A 22,512-nucleotide genomic window follows, 5' to 3' on the forward strand; every position below is an offset into this window, starting at 1 on the left:
ACTTTTCGATTAGCTTCGTAGATTCTGCATTGATCAAGCTTCAAAGGGTTGACATGCAAGGAAAAATGAGTAAACAGTACCCTCAGACTTTTAGTCTGGTAAGCATTGTTAAATATGCTCTTGTTCCTTTCAAGCTAGATTAGCCAAAAAAAATCTTCTCTGATCCTGTTTCAAATAACAGAAAATACCGAAATTGAATCACCAAGCAGAAATTGTTTCCAGTTGGGGATGGATCTCGGAGCTCTGGTTAGGGGGAATAGAATAGTAGTGTTAGCTGGACAATTCATGAAAAGGTGGGGGATGTCCTCTTCCATTCGCAAGCATCTTTGGCAGGTACCTGCACCCATTCCAGCATCCTTCATTCTACAGCCTGTCCGGACTGCTTTGTGGAGGATGAGCCACAACAGGACAGAGTGTTTTTCTGGGATCCCTTTGTTCCATATGTGCTGGAACTTGAATGTCCATTGCTTCTTTTACATATTCACATTCCATCTCCTATTGAGGGTGGTGTGCAGGGGGACCTGTAGCTTCAGGGGAAGATTCGGAGGATGGTGAAGTGCGCTGTCACTTGCCCAATAAAGGGCTTTGGGGGATGTATCAAGTGAGAATGAGAGGGTCCATTCCTGACCTTTGGGAAATAATGATTTCCTTGTGTCCAGAAGCGTTGGCTCCCAAGGTTGCAGTTGGTGGTGCCTAAGGAGTTCAAAGTGTGTGAGCCACCTAGCTTTTGCTGCATGCCACAAGTTCTTCCAAGAGGTTATACCTTTGTTGTGGATGTGTCTTGTAATCCGTGTCTGGTCTTGGGAGAGAGGGGGGGGTGGGGGGAAAAGACCACCATAAGGATTCCTGAGCTCTTATGGCGAGGCTGTGTTTAGACTCCCAATTGACCTGACCCTCAATCTGGGTCTATACCTGTTCCAAGCCTCCCAGAGCGATTTGAGGAGGTCCGACCCTTTTATTGATACCTCGAAAGGGCCAAAGAAAAGAGTAAACCATGGGATGTTGGAGACTCCTTGTACTCCTTTCAATTGAAACTTGTCCAGGTGTCGGAACAGCAGAGAGGCCCATTCTTCTTCTAGTTGTTCGAGGGATCTTAGGACGAGCTTTACAGCAAGCTTGTCAGGCCAGTTATTTACTTTGCTCATCAGTCCAAGCCCTCCTTGTTCCTTGGGAAGGCAACAAAAGTCCCACTTGACTTTGGCTATCCCTTTCCTGAGGGGGTCACCTGTTCAAAGAAAGTTCCTACAGACCTTAATGAACTCCTTTAAGTGACCATCAGGGGGTCTCTAGTAGGAAAGGAAGTATAGCACATAGCTGGTGATGAAGTGGTTGATGACTACCACCCTTCCTGCTAGATTAGCTTGGAACCTCATCCATAAGTTCAGCTTGGAACCTTTCCATGACCTAGTTCCACCTCTACGTCATGGTGTTGGACGGGAAACAACTCACACACCCATGAAGTGCATGTAAACACTACCTAGATCAACATAATGTCAATTGAGGACACAGATGACACGATAGGCACACAGAGGAAATCTCTTGAGCTTGTCAGGCTGAGATCATCCTACACATACAACACTCTGGAAGGCCAACTAAACCACAATCAAGAACCTCACTGCTCTCAACTACACCACCTAGCCACATACACACATACGGAAGGTAACTCGCCTAATCATGCCAGATTCATACGAAACTTAAGGAACACCATCCCCTCACTAGGATACACTTGTCCCTAAGCTTCTACACTCAAAACCCTCACTCTAAACCCATCTGCAGAAAATGCGTAGGATGACAGAGCAGAATTTTGAAAGTGCCTGAAACTGAAATTTATGAGTACCTATGTGTAGCTTATGTCGCCACGATTCTATAGACTACTAGCACGTAGAAAACAGACATCGTTTGATACACTTACGGCCACAAATAGCTCGTAGATGCATCGGCATGTGCGCTTCGTCTCGTGTAGAATGCTTGGCGTTGTCGCGTAGCTCTCCCCGAGCCTACAGCAATGGTGCATTCGGATCTCCAATGTGTTGAGCGAGCCGGGCGTAGCGAGAGGATGAAGCTCACGCTCACTCTCTTTCTCTCTCACACACAGTAGACGGCAGCGCTAAGTTTTGATTATGATTAAAAGTCTCTTTACAAAATGACCTAGGTACCTTATATACTAAGGCTTCCTTAGGTTTAACCAAAAATGGGGTTGAAAGGGTCAAATGGCTTTGTATTTACAATCTAGAAGTGCCATTGCACCCCGGCTTCTAAAACTAGAATAACTACTCATTACAAATGACGTTTATAGCCATAATCCGTAGCATTTCATAACTCGCAAAAGATAAGACTTTGGTACGAAACTTGAGTTATGCTGTGTTGTTGACCCAACGGTCAACATTCCCCCCTTCCGCGTTCATGTCGTCCCCGACATGACCTGATTGTCGATGGCGATGTGGTCTTTGCTGTCATTTTGGCTTCATTTGTTGCACTGCTTGTAACTTTGTCGAACCACAACAAGAACTATGATCCATTAGAGCGGACGTCTATCATTGTAACCATTCATGTTTTGAGATCCTTTGATTACTTTTATGTCTGCTCTTCTTCATTGGGGACTTATTTGTTCCTGTGCAATCATGTTGTTAGTGTTGTCTGCAGCTTTGTCATTGTAGGCCATTCTTCGACTCGCCACCATTGAGGAGAAGTATGCTATGATATGAAATTGGTGCTCCAATTCATTTGTCAATTGATTTGAGTAGCATTTCCTTATTGTTGATGTAGAAGGAATATGTACAAGAGGATGGTGATAGGTGTCTTTAGATTAGGGTCTAAAACCTGGATGACCAAAGGGAAAAAAACCCGGTGGGAAAAAAAATGCCTTTGGTATACGCTCTTATTGGAGTTGAGCAGTTGAACATGAAGTACATGTTCATGAAAGGTGAGTGCTTGGGTAAAACACGGAAAGAGTGCTTGATGCAAGTGCCAATTATGGGACACTCTATATGCATATGAAAAATTTGTCAAGAGAAGCATGCAATGTTAAAGAAGGAGATGATGGGTGTTTCGAGGAATAAATGTAGCACATGTGACATCAAAAGATGTCTCAATAGCTTCCACCTTTCCAAGAAGGGTTTTCGATGAGGAAGTTTCTCCACTCGTATCTCACTGTGCTCAGTACGTGAGTGTCTTTTGGACCTTCTCCTCCACTTCACCAGACTTAAGTAGTTAGACTTCGACTCTTTTGCTCACCTATACCAGCATGAGTGACACAACTTAAATATGCTCAACTCTTCCAGCTTGAGCAGTACCTAGAATAGCTAAGATGCTTAGACCACAGAGAATATTACTTGAAGCTTTGGGACTAACACCTCACTCATTTTGTGGCTTAGCTACTCGACTCTGACTTTTATGACTTGTCGGTTGCATGTTGACACTGCTTTGTGACAAGTTCTTCGGCTGTTGTAGTGGATGCTAAGACATACTTCGTGAAGTTTCATCGTTTCCCTGTACCTTCTTCTCTTTGTAGTGCTCAAGCCTCTCGTCAATCTTTTCTTCATGTGGATTATGGATTTTTTTATTTTTTATTCTTAATAATAAACAAAGAAAATCTTAAAACAACTCAACAAAAGAAAAATCATTCAAATAGAAATCTAAATGCTATGTACACTATACACATGTCCCTAGGGGCTCATATATGGATTTTGTCCCCATACTCCTCTGTAACACTACTATGAGGGCATATACTCTAAATTTCGTCAAAAAATTATCACAATAAAACGCAAAAATTCAATGCATCTCACAAAACATTGCCCTCTAATAGTCATAATGTTAGGTCCGCATTGAGAATGCCTCCCCCCTTCCTATTTAGAGTCATCCTTTACGACAGGGTATCGCAAAGGGTATGTGTTGTGCTTGCGCAATTAAAAGTTGTGCCTATGCAGGCCTTGTAATGTAGCCCTATTATGCATACACAGTCAATGCATGGAAAAGATTTATATTGTGCAAGATGTGGGTATAAGCAACTTGCTTATTGGCATTTGTTGGCGAGGCTTCCTATTCTAAGCAATGTAATGGTCTTTGAAGCTCCTGTATCATTGCTTGATTGAAGCGACTTGCTCTCTTCTAACTGTACTGTAATCGTAGAAAGAATTGTAAGAATTCAAGCGGCGATGCACTGACAACAGTTTTGTTGTTCTTCTTTGGGACCCATTTCTTTGTGATTATTGGTTGTTTTGTTGCTGACGCTCGTTTGGGAACCCATACTTGCCCGTGCTTCGTTTTTGTTTGAAGAGACTTCTTTGGGATCCACCTTTTTGTTGTGTGAGTCAACAGTGGTCTTTGCTTCAGCCCTTGTACGCTTGGTTGGGGACGGGATTCAGGCTTTGAAAGTTGATACTGTGGTTGTTTTGGAATCCAATTGAATTCCTGACTTTTTTGTGCTTGAATCAACTTCTTTGGAGCCCAAACCTGAGTTGTGAAAGCTTGCAATTTTGTGATATTCTTACCCGTTTGTGCATGCTTTCCTTGTTTTTGTTTTGGTGTTGGATCTTGTGATTTGTCATTAAAGATCTTTGTCTTCTTGATCCATATCTGCTTTTGACCGATGTGGCTTTTTGGTATCCAGATTTGTCGAGCTTTTTGGCTTTGACTTGTTGTATTGTTCTTTTGAACTGTCATGGTTGTTGCTGAAGGGGTTGGTGATAGTGATGGCCTGAGTTGATGATAGGGGATGTCGTAAGAGTCATCAATATCGCTACTATCCTCGGCAAGATTGACTTCTTGTACTTTCCTTTGATTTTTTGGCTGGTAGTGGAAAGTTACTGTCTGTTTGCTCGTGGGTGGTAGTTTCTTGGAGGACTTTTCTAGCCCATTGATTGGAGCATTGTTAGCTCGTTGCTTTGGTCGTATTCCTCCTAGCTGAGTCTTTGCATCCTTATTAGGAGCCCTGTATGAGGATGCTTGTGGTGGCTGTGTCTTCACCGAGTACTTTGGAATCCACTTTTGATACACTTCATTCGTGTAGTGATGACATTGATTCCTGGGTCGTTGATCTTCTTGAAGCTCGAAGTGTTCTACAGAGTCATAGAACTCATCGTCTTTTTCATCTTTTGATTCTCCACATTTCTTTGTTTGCTCCTTATTTCGAGAGCTTGTTGATGTCTGGTTCTCTTCGTTTTCCTGGATTACACTCACTACAAAATAAGGAACGACATCATAGCCATTTTCATCACAAAACTTTGTTGTGGGAGGAAATCCTCCACGCCGCACACATCCAGAGTAGCCAAGATGTGTTCCTATCCAAAAGGCTCTAACTCTTCTTCAGGAAATGGTTCTGGGATATAGTCCTTATCCTCTATAACCCGCTCTAGGATACATTCCGCACGTTTCAAGCTACCACATTGTGAAGCTCCACACATCCACAGTTCTTTAGGCTTACCTAACCAAGCTGGAAGTTCTGATCCTGCTATTGTGGCAGAATCAAACTCCTCAACCGATGTTCTCGTCACATCCCTATAGCTATGGTCCCTTAAGTTTACCTTTGTTATGGTTTCCATATGTCTCAGGTATATATGGTCATAACCCCAATCTTGGACCATTTTCAATTGTCGCATGAATGGTCTTCCCAGAATGATTTCATAGTTGTTCTTCTTGCCAAAGTCGACAACAGCAAAAGTGTGTTCATATTCAATGCCACAAGAAGTAACAAGTACTTTTTCTAGCAGTCCTAGGGGCTTTTCCTTGTGTCCGTCTGCCAGCTGCAGGGTCATTCGTGTGGATATCAAGGCAGGTTTTCCCCATTTTTTCCAAACCTCTTTGGTTGCAATGGCCACACCAGCTCCATTGTCAAGGATTGCCATGGTTTTTACATCATTGAATTCCACAGGAAGGGTGGTGTTTCCATCTTCTCCCTCATAATACTCGCCTACCTTGTTTAATGGCACTGGCCTAGTATTTAGTTGAGGCATTTCAAGCTCTTTGATGCCTTCCTCGATTTGAGTCATTGGGGTTTTCACACCAAATTTCTCTAGACATTTACCCACATTAGCCCACATGTTTGGTCTTATTCTGAGCAACTCGGCTAACCTTATTGTACAGGTGACTGGGGTAGATAGAATATCTACTAGCCCCTTTGAATTGATGGCCTTGTTGGGAGCCAGTCTCTTTGATGGGACTGCAACCACATCTGACTTGGTCTCGTACTCTCCCATGTAGGACGGTAGTGTTCTTAGCGAATGGGGTTGACTATCCATAGATTGTACAGATCCTTTGTCCCACCAACACGATTGTACGTCTAGATCCATTTGAGATCCAGTCTCAAATTCTTCTATTGGTGGTAGAAACACTCCTCGTTCATCACCAGTCTTGTCTACTCGTCTTCTTAGGTCATCGGCTTCATTGGCCTCTCTGACTTGTTTCCACAATTCGTCAAGACCATCTATCTCTTTACAATCCTCAGGTATAGCTTGGTGAAATCCCTCGGAAGAATTATTCGTGGTATTCAGTACTATCCTTGATTCTAATGCTGGGTCTTTGAGGTTTGGTCTGTGCTCATGACTAGAATCTGGCTCTTTTAGTTCCTGGTTTGGTGGGATTACTTGTGTGGGCATGACACGGATCACATCCTCAGGTTTTGCAATTGGTGGTTCTAGTAAAGCTTGGACTGTTTGAATCATTTTATGGCACATTTCAAACCTTTGCTTTTCTAGTTCCGTATAGGGATATGTCATCCACCTGTGTTCTTGGGTTTGGTTGTTTTTGAGCCTCGCATCATAGGCTTTCAAGAGGGCATCTAATGTCTCATTAACCTTCTCTGCCAACACAGATCCTCCTGAACTAGAACTTCTTAGTTTCTCATCCGCGGATGGTTCTTCTAGAGGTTTAACCATCTGTGTAAGAGAAGGTGCCTCCTTTTCCTCATGTTGTTTTATCTTCTCCTCAGTTTTGGTAAGCTTCTCAGCTAGGGATTTTTTCTCTCGTTCCCTGTGTGCTTTCATCCTAGTCTTTCTAGCTTTCCAACTATTTCGTTTGCTCTTGGTTTTCTGACTAGGTGCGTCTGTCTTTGGTCCATCATTTGTCTTTGGACTTGTGTCACTTTCTGTGTTCTTTGTCTCTGGATTCTCATCAGCTTTCTTTTGAGCTTGTGCTCTCGTAACCACTTGAACTGGCACGACATTTTCATTTTCTGAGCTACTCGGTAGCTGAACAATCCTTGATACATTTGTCGTGAGTTTTCTGATTTGGTTTGGTTTTTTTGGGCAATCGGGGATCAAGTGAGTGATGCCACACTCAAGACAATAGGCATTTACTTCATTCATCTCCGTATGAGGACATTGTTTGACCAAGTGGTTGTCACGACTTTTGTGACAATCTGTCTCTGGTTGAGGAGATTTTTTTAGCGTTTCCTCTTGGCTATAAGAAAGCTTTGACCTAGATAAGCCGGTATTTGCAATGAATCGCAATATCCTTTTGTCCATTTCATACCTTCTTTCTTTCAACTGAAACCCAGGAGGTGGAGGTTGTATCGGCCTCACCACTCCATGTTTTTCTCTCACATTTTGTTGCTCCGAAGGGTAGTACTCACTTTGGTTGCTATACCACATTGTAGCTGGTACTGGCATTGGTTTATTCGATGCTTCCATCATTGGCATGTATCTCATGTCTACCTGCATTCTAGCACCTGGCAGTGGAGGTTGTTGTCCTAAGACAAGTTGTGGCCTTAAAACTCCTACTGGTCTTGGCGCATTCCCCGTAATGTATCTAGGTGGAGTAGGTGCTTCTGGAACAGGTTGTACATACCTCTCCCTAGCATTTTCCATGCTATAATAGCACTCTTCCCTCGTATGGTTCGTCCATTTTCTCTCAATTTCACACCACTTCGGCTCTGCCGAATCAGACCTTACAAGAGGAATCAACCCCTTACCAAGTCGTCAATAAGCTTTTCTTAATCAATAGGTGCCGTTGGCTTGGCAATGGACTCACTTATCTGTGAAACACTGTGCTGGGAGGATGTGTCATCTCCTTGACTCTTTAAGTCCGTTTGTTTGTATGCCTCACAGTTATCCACTAGATAAAGAGCTTCTTTGATCAACTCGTTTAGCGTCATCCTCCTTATAATATGCAGATCCTTCTGAAGGCCTGCATCTCTCATTCCCTGGATAAAGATCAACATTAGTCGTGCTTGCGTAGGTAATTCCGCTCTCGGACAAAGCTTAACATATCTCTTGAGCCGTAATGATGCTTTACGTACTGATTCATTCTCTTTCTGTTTGAATCTATGGATTTGCGAGACCGTGTTGTGAGCAATGCCTTTTGGCGAGAATTCTTCAATAAACTCCTCAAACAGCTCATCTGGGATCTCAAAATCCCATTTTTCCATCGAGTCGAACCATGTAGCTGCATCATCGTCTAGAGTCAATCCAAATCCCGCAAATTGTGTCGCAAAATCTGAAACTTCCTCTGCTCTAATCACTCTTCTAAAAGCCGCTACGTGATCTCTCGGATCTTTATCCCTGGAGTATTTTCTGTTTACCCATTTCTGGACTTGGGATGGTCTAACTCGTCGATTGTCTACAAGTCTAACCAAAGACTCTCCCAATCCTTCTCTCGTTATCGCTCTTGAAGGGAATCCTGGTGGCTCTCTTCTTGGAATTCCTATAGGAATTCTCGTGTTTGGTGGAGGCATTTGTGGTCCTTCATTGACCAAATATCCACCTCTTTCTAATGCAGTCTGTGGATTTGTGCTTTCTACAACTCTGTATTCTCGTCCATACTTGTCGACAACTATAGATCTCCATTGACAGTCGACTCCGTATGTGTAGACATATAAGAGCTTGTAATCCGTTATCTCTTCTAGGTATGGATCTGAGCACCTATAAAGATTGACCTCATTGTCGTCAATGTATCTATATAGTCCTTCATTCCCATGACCAATCATCCAAACTCTCTCAACAAGATGGATCTTTATCAATTGCAAGTTTCAAAGATCCATTGTGGGAGGATATTCCTCTATCGTCGGTATCTCCAAGCTTGTGTAAGCTGCGTTTGAATCTAGGGTAGACATGATTTCTGGGCTTAAGATCTTTTGCTTGGTTCAAGTCGACTTAGTCCAATGTGTTCAAGTGCTTTGGTTAGGGAAAAGTCGATACTCACCCACACACACTCACAAACACTCTCATTGTGTGCTATGCAAAGTGCAATAACTCCCTCTCCTTCTCCAAGCAAGTAGAGGTTGAGAGTCTATACCAACACTCTTGGATATGGAGTGCAAATCCAACCAAGAGCCATGCTTCAATGCTTAAACTTGCCATCTCCTTCTTCTTCATTACTATGCTATTATGTATGCTAGCAACAAGAGTTATGATAAGTGAGGAACTAATTCTTTCTCCTACGAAATGTTTCTTCTTCCTCTTCCCTACCCTCATTCCCTGCTAGCTCTCTCCACCTTCGAAGGTGTTTGAGGTCTTGGGACTGAGGCTTGGGATAGTTAAAGATTTCTTCAAGTTTATGTTATGTTTGTGATGCATGAAGCTTTCCATCTTCATTGCATCACCTAGGTCACAAAGAACACAAACATTGTATTGTAACAAGTCTCTCTTAATGGGAGAAATCATAATACAAATGCCTATTGGAGGGGGGACCGGCTCCACATAAATCCGGTCCTCAAATGTTGTCATGTTCTCTAAACTCTCTCTCTTGCAAAAGTATTGTTCATGCCAAGTTAACTAATTGCTATGATTACGTTGCTATCTTCAATTATGTTCACCCGCTATGCTCACAAAGTCATTTCTCAAAAGTACTCTCATTAATTTTCGCTACTCTCAAATTAAGTAGGCCAATTTCATTACCTTTGTTCTTGGTTAATGTGAATGTGGAGGGCACTTAGACCTTGTGTGTTGTCATACATTCATCTAGAAAGTAGTTATAGTGGTGGTTGATGCACAAGTGTATTAAAGAGCTATAAAATCTCAGATGAGAACCATAGGCATTTGCCCACATTTTCCTTCCATGTGAAGGGAAGGAGAAAAATGGTTGCTTCAATTGATGTACATGTAGCTGCGGCAACGCGCGGGTCACATACTAGTTTAAAAACAAAACAAGTTCAAGGGTAATCTTTTCTAAAAAAATTTAATGAAATGGATCCAGTACAGTAGTACCCATTTCTTGGTCATCAATTAGTGTCAACATCTATGTTCTATTTGAAATGGATCCATATGAAGCTTCAAGTTGTTTAAGAGTGTTTTTGGACTTATATGTGGTAAGTAAAAGGCATAGCTCAGAAGTCTGGATTTTGGCAACCCTCGCCATCCGGTCGAGTTCTGTACAATAGTAAGTTTCTAGGTACTTGTAACTAAGTTTGGTTGTAACCCTCTATCCCTTAAGTCTCGACTTGAGCTTGAAGATCATTTGTATATCTGTTGATGACTTTATAATACAATCACTCACAATTGTGAGTTTTGAAAAAAAAAAAGGAGTGTTTTTGGACTACATAAGTAGTCCTTTGTAAAGGGTTAGATTTTGGGTGTATCTTTGGACCATCCGGGATAAAACTTAAGGATTAGTTCCACGGCCCACATGCCAAGTTAATGATAATAAAAAATAATAGTGCTATGGCCCACATGGCAAGCTAATGATAATAAAGTTACTTTTTATCATTTCTTTTAAGACTTCCTGAGAGGGTGTTGACATTTGTGTACCTCTCTTTGTAAAGAGGGGCATTGAGTATTGTGTCAAATATTATTTTTTATGCCTTTGGAATATATTGTTATCTAAATAGTTCATTGTTACACTTTTACCGCAAAAATAACCTGATATTTTTTTTATGATACCACATATTTTAAAACACTCTTTTCATTTTCTATTTTTCTCTCTCACAAAGATGCCTCTTATTTATAGCATTATGTATGCCATCGTGAATTTTCACCTTGTTATTTAAGAGCCTCATAGGGAACGTTTTCGTCCTCAAAAACAAATGTGGTGATATCTTCATAAGACACTAATGTTTTCCACCATGGCATCCTTCATGGATCAAGTGCTCGTTTGACCAAAACGGAGCTCAGTAGGAGGTTCAATGAAACCAAGAGTAACATCTTGATTTTCCACACTATTGTCCCTATGCAACCGTGTTGGGTAACTGGCTCATATACAACATATCATGTAGACTCCATTTAGAAATCACTTCAGTACGCTAAATGAGTTATCACAACCAAGATGTACCTGAAAGAGTACTTCTTTTCACTTTCCATGATAGTAACTGGGTGACGTAACTTACCAGCAAATTATAAGTCCTTGACTTGTTATCACTTATCATCACTAAACAACCCCACCATAACTAGTGTTCAAGGTTGAACACCTGACTTATACATGAAGAGACTAAACTTAGTCGTCGCAAACATGCTTTAGCTGATGTGGTAAGCAAACTCCAAGTAGAGTAATAAATGCTGACTAGTTGGATTGCTTGGTGCTAACGTATGCACTTTGCATATCCTTTAGCACATGATTACACTTTGTAATCTTCCTATCCCCTTGGATAACTAACAATATTGAGTTGTTTTTCCCCATGGTTTACAGACAGTCTTCCCAGATGGCTGGTAAATAGGGATCACAATATCGTACAACATTGCTGAGGAATCAACAATGTCTTGTGAATAACCATCCTGGTTAACTTGAAAGATCCACAAGCTAGCACCCAAATCAAGCCATGACCTGTACTGGTAATTGATAGACCCAAAAGTAATCTCATAGAGATACTACACATAGTGTGAAAAATGTTTCATAAGCAACTAATGTGATGAATATGCATCCCGCTGCAAATCAGCCTTTGCTAGACACTAGGGCATAACACATAATGTGCATGTATTTAACAAAAAAAAGATCCGAACTTGTATATTCATGATCATCCTTGCCAATACTTATGGAGAATGTGATGCTCCTAGCACATATTAAAGAGGATTTTAAATAGTTTTGAAAAAGAAAAAACTTTTTGCTGCAATCATTTGCAAGCCTTCCCAAAACGTTTGAACCCTAATGGAAGGTAAAACATGAATCACTTCTAGGTACAAACAATGAAACTTTTTCATTAAAAACTCATAGCCTTGCTATATGCATAAACAACTATCCGTTAATGTTGTTTAGCAGCACTTGTACCTTAACAAATCATTCTGAGTATCTGACAAGTTTTGGCCACTGAAATTGTTCCTGACACGTCGGGCCGGTTGTAGACTGCTGGATAGTTCACTGTGTAAGAACGTCTTCTTAGAGGATGGGTAGCGAATTACTTAGTAGTTACTATGGTAATTACTACAGTAAAACCAAAGTGTATATATGGGGCCATTACATTGTAATCGGGTTGGCAATTATTATCATTTTGGTTAGCGCTTTGGCTATACTTGTACTTGAGAATCATTGGCAGTATTGTCGATTGTACTTTCTCTCTGTAAATCATATTCGCTCTAATCTTGATCTGTAATCCCAATCATGGTATATATTCCAGTTATACTTACTTCTCGTCTAGTCTTCTGAATCCGAATCTGAACCTTATTTCAGTACATAAGTCTGATTCTTATTTCAGTATCCAAATTCCAGTCTAGTCTCTGATTCTTGTCCAGTCTGCTGTCTGAAATCTTCCTACATTAGTAGAGCTGGAATCTTCCAACACTGGAATTAGCTGTCTCAAGAGATCAACTCCAATTCCATTTTGGCGATCATGGTGGCTCGAGCTGAAGCTCGTTGGCTGAAAGACTCTTCTCCCAATTCGAAGTTTTCAGCAATGGCACCAAAATCCAATCGTGGCCAGAAATCACCATTCGTGTTGACCCCATTCCTGAGGAGTCAGGAAGAGAGTCTGACCCCAAGCCAGAGAAGATGACTGACACTGAGGCTCAAGAGGAGCATAGTCAGGCTGATGAGGCATAGGACTCACATCACTCCAGTCATTCTCGACACCGACGGGCAGAATGGGAAGCACGCAAGGCAAAGAGGTCCAAGAGTTCTCGGTCCCGGCAGAGAGATGAGGATACCAAGGGCAGTAAAGGAAGTCACCGTACTTCTAGCAGGGACAAACCAGAGAAGACACTGACACGGAGACAGAGACAGAGATTGATTGGGATGCTGACACTGACAATTACAAGAAGGATCCCAAGCATCATTCTGAATCCAAGAAGAGAAGTGGGAGGATCAGTAGTAATCGGAATGATTACACAGCTTCCCTGAAGATTTCTTTTCCGATATTCAAGGGAGGGAAAAAGGATGATCCAGATGTTCACATACAAGCTTTCGAGCAGTATGCTGAATTGAAAAATATTGATGAAGATGACTGGGGGGAATATTTTCCACAAACCTTGAAGGAGGCAGCGAGGAAATGGTATTACCATTACCCTGCCTGCCAGCTCAGATCATATAACAAATTGCTCAAGGACTTCAGGTTGGAATATTCCAACAATAGAGGGGACAAAGATATTCTCTATGAATTAGATAAGATCAAACAGAGAAATTTGTCAGTCCGCAGTTATGTGGAAAAGATCAAGGAGCTAACCAGGCAGTTGCAAGAACCGCCATCTGAGAAGAGATTGAGGGCATGGTTCCTGAATGGGTTCAGAAGCAAGAAGCTTAGGGAACAAGAGGTACCATCCCCTACTAAGAAATTCAATGATCTGGTCCAAAGGGCATTAAACCTGGACTGTAGACTAAGAAGGAAAAAAGCCACAAGAAGTGAAGGACCAGTAGCAGTAGCTCTGCTACTGAAACTTCTGATTCCAACGAGATTTCCAGTAGCTCCGAGAGCAGCTCTAATGAACGAGCAAGAGAGAAATCAAAGAAGGGATCCTGGACCAAGAAAATTGAAGAGATGGCTAGGCAGATTGCCGAAATTAGCCACACAAGACAACCAGTTCGAAAGATGGAGACTTGGTGTTCAAGATGTAGATCCAAGGACCATATCTCCACTGAATGTCCACAATGTACCTACTGCAAGGCCTTTGGTCACCTATGGAATAATTGTGGCATCAGAATTCACCACTTTAAGAAAGGAAAAGATATGTCAATGGTTGCCTACACTGAACCAGTGAAGGTAGAACTAGTCAAAGTAGCTCAAGAGGAGAGACCAAGTACCAGTGGTACTGGTCAGGGACGTGGCAGATACCAACCAGGAGTGGGTAGAGGCAGAGGAAGAGGCAACTTTCAGAACAAGAGCATGAATTGCTATACTTGTGGGAAGTATGGTCATTTTGCAGCCCAATGTCCAGATGCACCTGTAACGACTACTACTGAGGCTAAGGCACCAGAGCCAGTCCCAGTCAGGGTAGTTACCAGGAGCAAGGGAGTAGTCATTGAAGAAATCCTAGACACTTCGGAAGCACCAGTCAACCCTAACAGCAGCAAGTGGGCTCAACAAAGGGAATTTTGGAAGGCCAAAGGTAAAAAAAAGGTGGTAGATGAGTGGCAAGAGCAGAGGAAACTAGTAGCTAAAATCATGGAGGATTTAGCCAAGAAGCTGCCAGAGCAGCCAAAAAGTTCTGAAGCTAGAGTCATTCAGAGGATACCAGTCCAATCGACTGCTAAATATCAGTCAGTACCGGCCATGACTGAGACCATGCATGCTGGCTGTGGTACATGGACTAGTTGATGAAATGGGAGTAGATGGAAAGAGTGAAAGCATTGCAAAAGAAGAATGACAGTGTGAAGATACCAGTTCTTCAAACTCTAACAATCAGTCTGACCAAGAGAGAGAAGAAATTCATGTGAAAATTTGTGATAAAATTCAGAAGCTGACTGTAGAGCTGGAGGATATAAGAAAAACATTGCCTGAGGTGGCCAACTTTATCAGACAGTGCAGGAAAGCTGAGGCAGAGGCCAGAACAATGGACCTGATGGCTGTCCGAGATGATGAAGTTCCACTTATTCAGGTAGACTACAAGGTCAGGAAGCAGTGGGAACCTCTCTCAAGCATTATCTTGGATGGAGGGGCAGGAGTGGACATAATGGGAGCCCGTCTTCAGCAAAGAATGGGTATCACCAATATGAAACCATCACCATTCAAAGTACGGATGGTAGATCATAGAGTCGTACACGCGACGGGTATGATTGAAAACATGCAGATAAGAGTTGGGAGGGAGAAATTCAAAACCAGTTTCCTAGTCCTTGATGTGCAAGGAGCATATGGGATGCTACTAGGGCGTCCATGGTTGAGAACAGCACATGTTGTTCATGACTATGCAAACCAAACTTTGACCATAGAAGGGGCCAGTGAGAAGATCAAGCGAATGCTAACGGCTATGAACATATTCCCTTTGGCAGAAATTGAATGGAATGCAGTCTTGCTGAACAAAGAGCAGGCGGACAAGCAGAAGAGACAATTCCCTGATCAATTTACTGAAGTAAATACAGGGGAAAGAACAGTTCAGCTAACTGGAAGGATGGTGGAACCAGCTGATACTGGTATAGTAGAGGAACCAATATGTTCTGAAGAGTACCCACTGGATCAAAATATTGATTCAGAGATTAATGGAGCATCTTGGGATTACGCTGAAGAATCGACCAAACGAAAAGCAAGCGGACCAAACTGGTTGCTTCCAGACGACTAGGAAGTAGAAGAGTGGAACCTAAGATAAGAGGAAACTCCTAGAATGATCAAGGTTAACAAGCACCTCAACCCGGCAATGAAGGAAAAGGCACAGAAAACGTTCCAGAACTATAAAGATGTGTTTACCTGGGAACATACAGATCTGAAGGGAGTAGATCCTGAAGTCTGTCAGCACCGAATACCACTGAAACCGGATGCTAGGCCAACATGATTGCAAAGATACCGGATGAACCCCAACTATGCAAAGAAGGTCAAGGAGGAGATTGATAATCTTCTCAAGGATGGGTTCATTACGGAAGTGGCAAGCAGTGATTGGCTATTTCCCATTGTCGTTGTCCCCAAGAAGAATGGAAAATTGAGAGTTTGTGTCGACTATAGGAAACTAAATGCCCAAACTATTAAGGATCCATTTCCCTTGCCTTTTACTGATATGTTGCTTGATGAGATCGTAGGATATGAGATGTATAGCTTCATGGATGGTTATAGCGGCTATAACTAGTTAGAGATCGCTCCTGAAGATAGAGCCAAGACCACTTTCATCACAGAGTGGGAAGCTTTTCATGTATCTGGTGATGCCTTTTGGCCTGTGCAATGCACCAGCTACCTTTCACATTAGGAGAAAGTTGGACTCACTTTTGGGCCCTGTAAGAAGTGCCACGTCGGCTTAGAGAGAGAAATGAAAATGTTAACTTGTGCATTTTATGTGATACTTTTCTGCGCAACAAAAAGCCAAAATGACATTCTTTGGTAGGTAGCTGCCGTCTTTATCATTCTTATCCTTCGTTCTCTTGTCAGGAATCCAACTAACCGTATGACTAATGATTTGAAATGCCAAATTACAAGCGTTCCCTCCAAAAACATAAGCCACACGAACTCTATCAACTCTAAACTTGAGAATATGGCTTTTCCTCCCAAAACCTGAGACATTTCTCCGTCTTCTTCTCTATCAACTCTAGGAATGGAGAACGCATCTTTTCCTGATGAAAACACTAATTTGAACTTACAATCCTCGGCCCCTTGATCTTTAACACTTACCCAAAGAAAGAACACACATCATCTTCATGTTGATGTATTGCAAGAGTACGCACCGTTGCAGAAACGTAGGAGGGAGTCTTTCTTATCTCAACGGGAGAAAGAACTTAAAGGAAAAACAAGGAACATCATTTGGATTTGTGGACTGATGGGTCTATTTATCCAAAGGATCCTACGACAAATGCGCCACCTCCCTTTGCTAATATCACTAAACTCTTACATTTCACAGGCGATGGCAAGGATGGGCTATTGGGATACACCGAACATTTGGAAATGAGAGGATTGAATGCGGAAAGGCAAAGAAACTTCCTGGCAATGGAGAACATGCAGCTGAAGAAACTTAATGAAGCATGCTCTCAAAAGATTTCATCAAACAAAGAGACAATCCAAGGCCTTGAGAAGAAGATCACAAGTTTGCGAGAGAAAGACACCGTGCTTGGTAGTCCGAAAAGAAAACGAGATCTGTGAAACCTTGAGAACATGAAGGTTGGTAGTGGTGGCCTGAAAAAACGAATATGAGCTTTAAGGTAACTCGAAGTTTTTTTCTTCAATGTGCTTCATTAAGAAGTGGATACACTTACTTTCCTATACACGATCATAACACATTGTGCTTTTTTGGCAGGTCTTTACTACATCCAAACTCGAACAGTGCAGGCTTCAATGTCGGAGTGCATTACAGCCGTCTAGTTCCAAAAGAAGTAGTTGAAGAGATGATAACTCAGAAAAAATTTGGTAAGTTGAAAGGAAGGCTACTTACCTCCTTCATGAACGAGAATCAGCTGGAACCAATGGAAGTGCAAGCAATACTTGATGAGAGTGGAATCTCGCAGATGGGATACAAGGCACTCTTCAAAGCATTAGCTAAAAAATCTCAAAATAAACTACAGAGAGGATCATTGCTGCCAAATCCATCACATGTAAAGGCTGCTCGGCCGGCACGTAAATGATGAGGTGTTTGAGAAACTTGGGTCACCATTCCATATTGAAGCAACGTTCTTAGGCAAGGGCGGAAGAGAGGTACAGTTTAACGAGCACAAAAACCTCTTCGTTGATCTTGAAGCATTGCAAAGGTATGCAGTTCACTTCTTTGACATCAGTCGAGACGAGTGCGGTGGGGTTCTCAAGTTTGTTTTGAAGCTCGACGAGTGCGAGGTCCTGAAGAACAAGAAGTTGGAGAGAGTCACCATTACCCTCATGAACAGAGCTCTGGATCCATCAATAACGAAAGAGGATCCACGATACTTCAGCGTGCAATCAGAAAACAACATTCTATCTCTAGGATCATTTCAAGTATACTTCGTTCAATCTCTGATAACAAAAATATTGATTATTTGGTTGTTGATTTTGTGTTTTTATTTTTCTTTGCAGGTTGATAAGGAAAATTTTGAAATCCTCGATTGGGTTTGTAGTCAAACCCCAATTCCTTCTATCATCAGTGAACAAAGAAACGGAGCCGTTCTTTCAGTGGAAGGATTTGGCGACTACACACTGGAATGGAACATGGTAGGTGACTTAAAGACTCTTAAGTGTATGTACAACATAACACACGGAGTAGCTATGGCAAATCCATGCTTATATTGCATGGCTGATGCACAATCACTTGAGAGTGTGCAATGGATTAGAGCTCCCAATAGACATCTTCAAGATAAAACTTTTAAACCAGTGCTTGATATTCCTCTGAGTAGAGTTCACATCTGTACACTTCATGCACTCTGTCGAATAATTGAAAAGGTGGTTCATTTGTACATATGTTTTGCATGGACATTAAAGCCAGAGAGTGACTCGAAAAGAGTGATCAAAGCATTAGAGGGAGTGCTCTTAGACATTGGTTTGCATGGAGCCAATGTCAAAATCGAAGAGGACCCTAAGATGTCTCAAAGTCGGTACAAGGTACCGAAGGAAAGCATCGATAGGCGGAGTGAAGGCAAGAAGGTTTCTTGGGTTTAGCCTCAAAGATTCAGATGGAGAAGAAAGAAGAATCCTGTTCAACAAATGGAAACAGTTACATAAAGTGGTTAAAGACAATGCTAGTGGTGGGGCAATCCAGAATCACAAGGCGAACGTGTGGAAATCACTAGATAAAAATTTTCACTACCTTGAGCAACATTCTTGGGACCAAAGTAAGCTCACATCATTTCAAGCAGCCTTGCTGGATTGGAAAAAGGCTTACCTTACAGGTTGGGGTGGGCAGCATATCACACATTACATGGTAGGTTGGCATTCTACGTATACAAAACAAAATTTTAAATTGTACTCAACTGACCATTTTGTTTTATTTCAATGCAGCACATACTGTTCAACCATGGTCCATATTTTGCCAAGACATACGGCTCACTATCAATATGGTCCACACAAGGCATGGAAAAAACCCACTACATGGCAAGAACAAGTTATTTTAAGCACACTCGACACGGGGGAGGAAAAGAAAAGGCCAATAGCCTATTAGAGTTACACCAATGGACTTATAGACGACTAATTCATAGAGCAAGGCAGAAGGAACTTCTTAAGAGTTCGAAAAATTACACGGTCTTTACGACACATCCGCAAAGAGAAGAAATAGATGGCTTGGGGAGCTTCAAATGCGGCGGAGCGCCATGCGAGGTGGCGCCAGTCACGAGTCAGGAGCGGGAGAAGATGGACCTAAGCCCGTCGTTTTTATCCTCTTCGATGCACCTCCTTCCTCCTCACTTTGTACCTCTTTGATGTGCAAGCTCTGTAGACGAGCTCGTTCCTCTGTTGATGGCAGCATCCCTACGGGCATCATGCGTCTTCTTTCCCTCAGAAACAGCCGCTTATTGTATGGATCTAAGCTTTCCGGGTCTTCAACCCCTACAGCCAGAGCTTGAGCAGTGTAGGACATGAAATAGGGGGCTCTGAGTGCCTGGCATCCATACCTAATGCCAAATACACGTAGAGCAAATTGATTTTCAATCAGAATTACTCTTTCTGCGTTTAGTGGGAGGGGGTGCCCACCACACAATTTGTAATAGCTTTCATTGGAAACAGAGGGAACTTTGCATTGTCATCGGAATATTCCTTGTGGTATATTATGATCTACATAATAATTGCAATGAATTTATAGGCCGTAAGTGAGATGAGTCTAATTGTCAAGTACTTGAATTGTTTCTACAAACCTTTTTGTGGTGTAGTGAGACGCACGATGTAGTGAGACAACGCCGCATCCTTGCCTTGGACTCCAGTGACAATCCCTTGGCGTGAGCCTCCCGCTCTTCTAAGGAAACTATCGTCATACACTAGCACCTGGCAGCAAAAAAAAATGTTCATGATATTTTATCACTCGGCCATCTCTAATACCATCTGAATGCACGACAAAAGTTACCATCTGATTCTCGTCCATTTCCAGCATCGACCTCCCCCACAAGTGAATAGACTAACTATTCATTACATGATCTTCGGGTGCTACGTGTCTACCCATGTTTTCCAAGCCGAGTTGTTTTGTTGTCAATTCAAACTGCTCATCTATTGGCAAATTGGCCTCTTCGGACTTCGCCTCATTGAACGTATCTTTAATCAGTTGCAACCTTGAAGTGAACTGTGAGTCACGGACAACTGTGTCAGCAATAAGATATTGGTCCACTCCATCATCGTCCACAAACCCCATGTCTGCCTCACAAAAATTTTCAATTGCCGCTAGGCAGTAGTCCTCCCGTATATTGAGCTCCTGCATGATATCGGTGAGCAGAATATAGTGGGTGTCGCCCGCCATAGCAAAGCTGGGAGCACAATTGAGAGGCAAAGTAGATTCCATACTTGGGCTTTCTTGCTTACACCCTATTGCTGCATCCGCAAGAGAAACAAGAGTTAAGCCCGCATCAAATGTTTCCTTTAGTACCTCTTCCCGCTCTTCTTCTGGATTGAATTGCACCTCCACATCCTCTACCTCTTCCTCCGGCGCCAATGGACAACTACTGAACGTTGTTGACTGCGAAGTCTTTGACTCGCCATCCATCTACAAGTATAAGTAACAGACAAACCCATGGTAGAATTCCAATAAGCGACATTTTTTTAAGTGCTTCATACACCTGTCTTGTACAAGCAGTGCATTGGAGGGACACTCTTCAAGACAACGATTCAGTCTCCTTGAAGCACTCTTGTCAGGGTCAAGGTCGGCAGGGTGCACATATCTCATGCCATCAACTGTCATGGAATTGTCACAAGTGACTGCCTCATACTGTTGCAAATGGTTTTGTAGGTACTCAAAGGAGCAATCTATAATCCTCTATATAGAAAACTCTGCATTGAACATTCCTGATAGTTCTGGTGCACGGTGATGAGCTCGGGCGTTATCTAAGAATGTGAATAGTTTTTCTTCACATGTATCCTCGCTCACGTCTATCTCCAGGACTATGATCCCCATGACTGAAAGAAAAAGCAATCCAAAACTATTTGGTGTCATAACAAAGCGAATGTTGGGCCTCTAGTACCCCTCAATGTCCTATTTTGCTTGGTTCGGCCCCGTGCGCTCATGTCATAAGAGGTGACGTTAGTTGAGTCAAAACCAAGTGAGTAGGGTCCCCAAGAATTTCTGATGGACCCTCTTTGCTTGGTTCTGTCCCGTGTGCTAAAGTCATAAGAGTTGACGTTAGTTGAGTCAGAACCAAGCGAGTAGGGCCCCCAAGAATTTTTGAAGAACTCTATTCGCTTGGTTATGTCCCGTGCGCTAATGTCATATCGACGGGTTATGTCCCGTGCGCTAATGTCATAAGTGGTGATGTTAGTTGAGTCAGTAACAAGCGAGTAGGGCCCCCAAGAATCTCCAAAGGGCCCTATTTGCTTGGTTTTGTCTTGTGGCATTCGGAACAGGTGGATAAGAACATAGCATATTATGTTATCAGTGATAGATTTATAGGTCACATAAGGAGTAATTATTCCAACCATGAATGCGATACGGTCACATAATGAGTAATTATTCCAACCATGCATGCGTTTTTACCCTAACGCAGTGGCTTCGGTGTGCACACAATTAACAACACACAGGAAGGGGAGAGGCAGGGAGAAAGAACCTATCTCTGCAATATACAATGGCGCCGAGTTGGATGGTGATGTCGCAGGCCACCGACATCAAGAACCAGTAGGGGGCGATGGCGATGGTGACGCGGCAGCAAAGGACTCAACCTAGTGGACGTCACTCAACGCAGGATCACGAGAGTTGGGCAAGGAGAAGAGCGCAAAAAATGCAAAGGCGATGGCGAATGCAAGGGCGATCAGTGTCTGACTCTAAACGCAAGATCACGAGAGCTGGCCAAGGGGAAGGGCGCAGAAAAGGCAAAGGCGATGGCGAATGCAAGGGCGATTGGCGTCTGACTCTAAACGCAGGATCACGAGAGCTGGCCAAGGGGAAGGGCGCAGAAAAGGAAAAGGCACGAGAGCTGGCCAGGCAGAAGGTGCAAGATGGAGATGGAGATTGCGATTGCAAGGGCGATTGGCGTCTATCTGACCCTTAACGGTCACTCAAAAAGGCACATGGGCTGCGCTCTCAAGGACAACCAGTATTAAATGGTCTCAGATTCCCATGCAGTACAATTTACCAACCTCAATCTCGCGCATAAGTGAAGTTGTCACCCTCCCCGAGGTAAGCATTCTAAGTTGAGGCATTACCCCCGCCAAACATCTCAAGTTTCAACTATTGTGTCTCTTTTCGCGTCCTCTACTGCGCATCATTCTAATTAACTCTACCCCCATCGACGCTACGCGGTAAGCAACTCCATCACCTCTTACTCTCGCGCATCCTCCTTCTCTTACTCTTGTTCTGCAGTGCTTCAGCGACGCGGAACTCTACACACAGTGAAGAGGTATGCTACTTACTACCCTTTTGTACACTTGTATTTGTGTAGTTGGTCAGTACCAAGCGAATAAGGTAAGGTCACTTAGTCCGAAGGGCCCTATTCGCTTGGTAT

This window comes from Adiantum capillus-veneris, chromosome 4 (genome assembly GCF_014529385.1).
Source record: "Adiantum capillus-veneris isolate H3 chromosome 4, ASM1452938v2, whole genome shotgun sequence".
Taxonomy (NCBI): Eukaryota; Viridiplantae; Streptophyta; class Polypodiopsida; order Polypodiales; family Pteridaceae; genus Adiantum; species Adiantum capillus-veneris.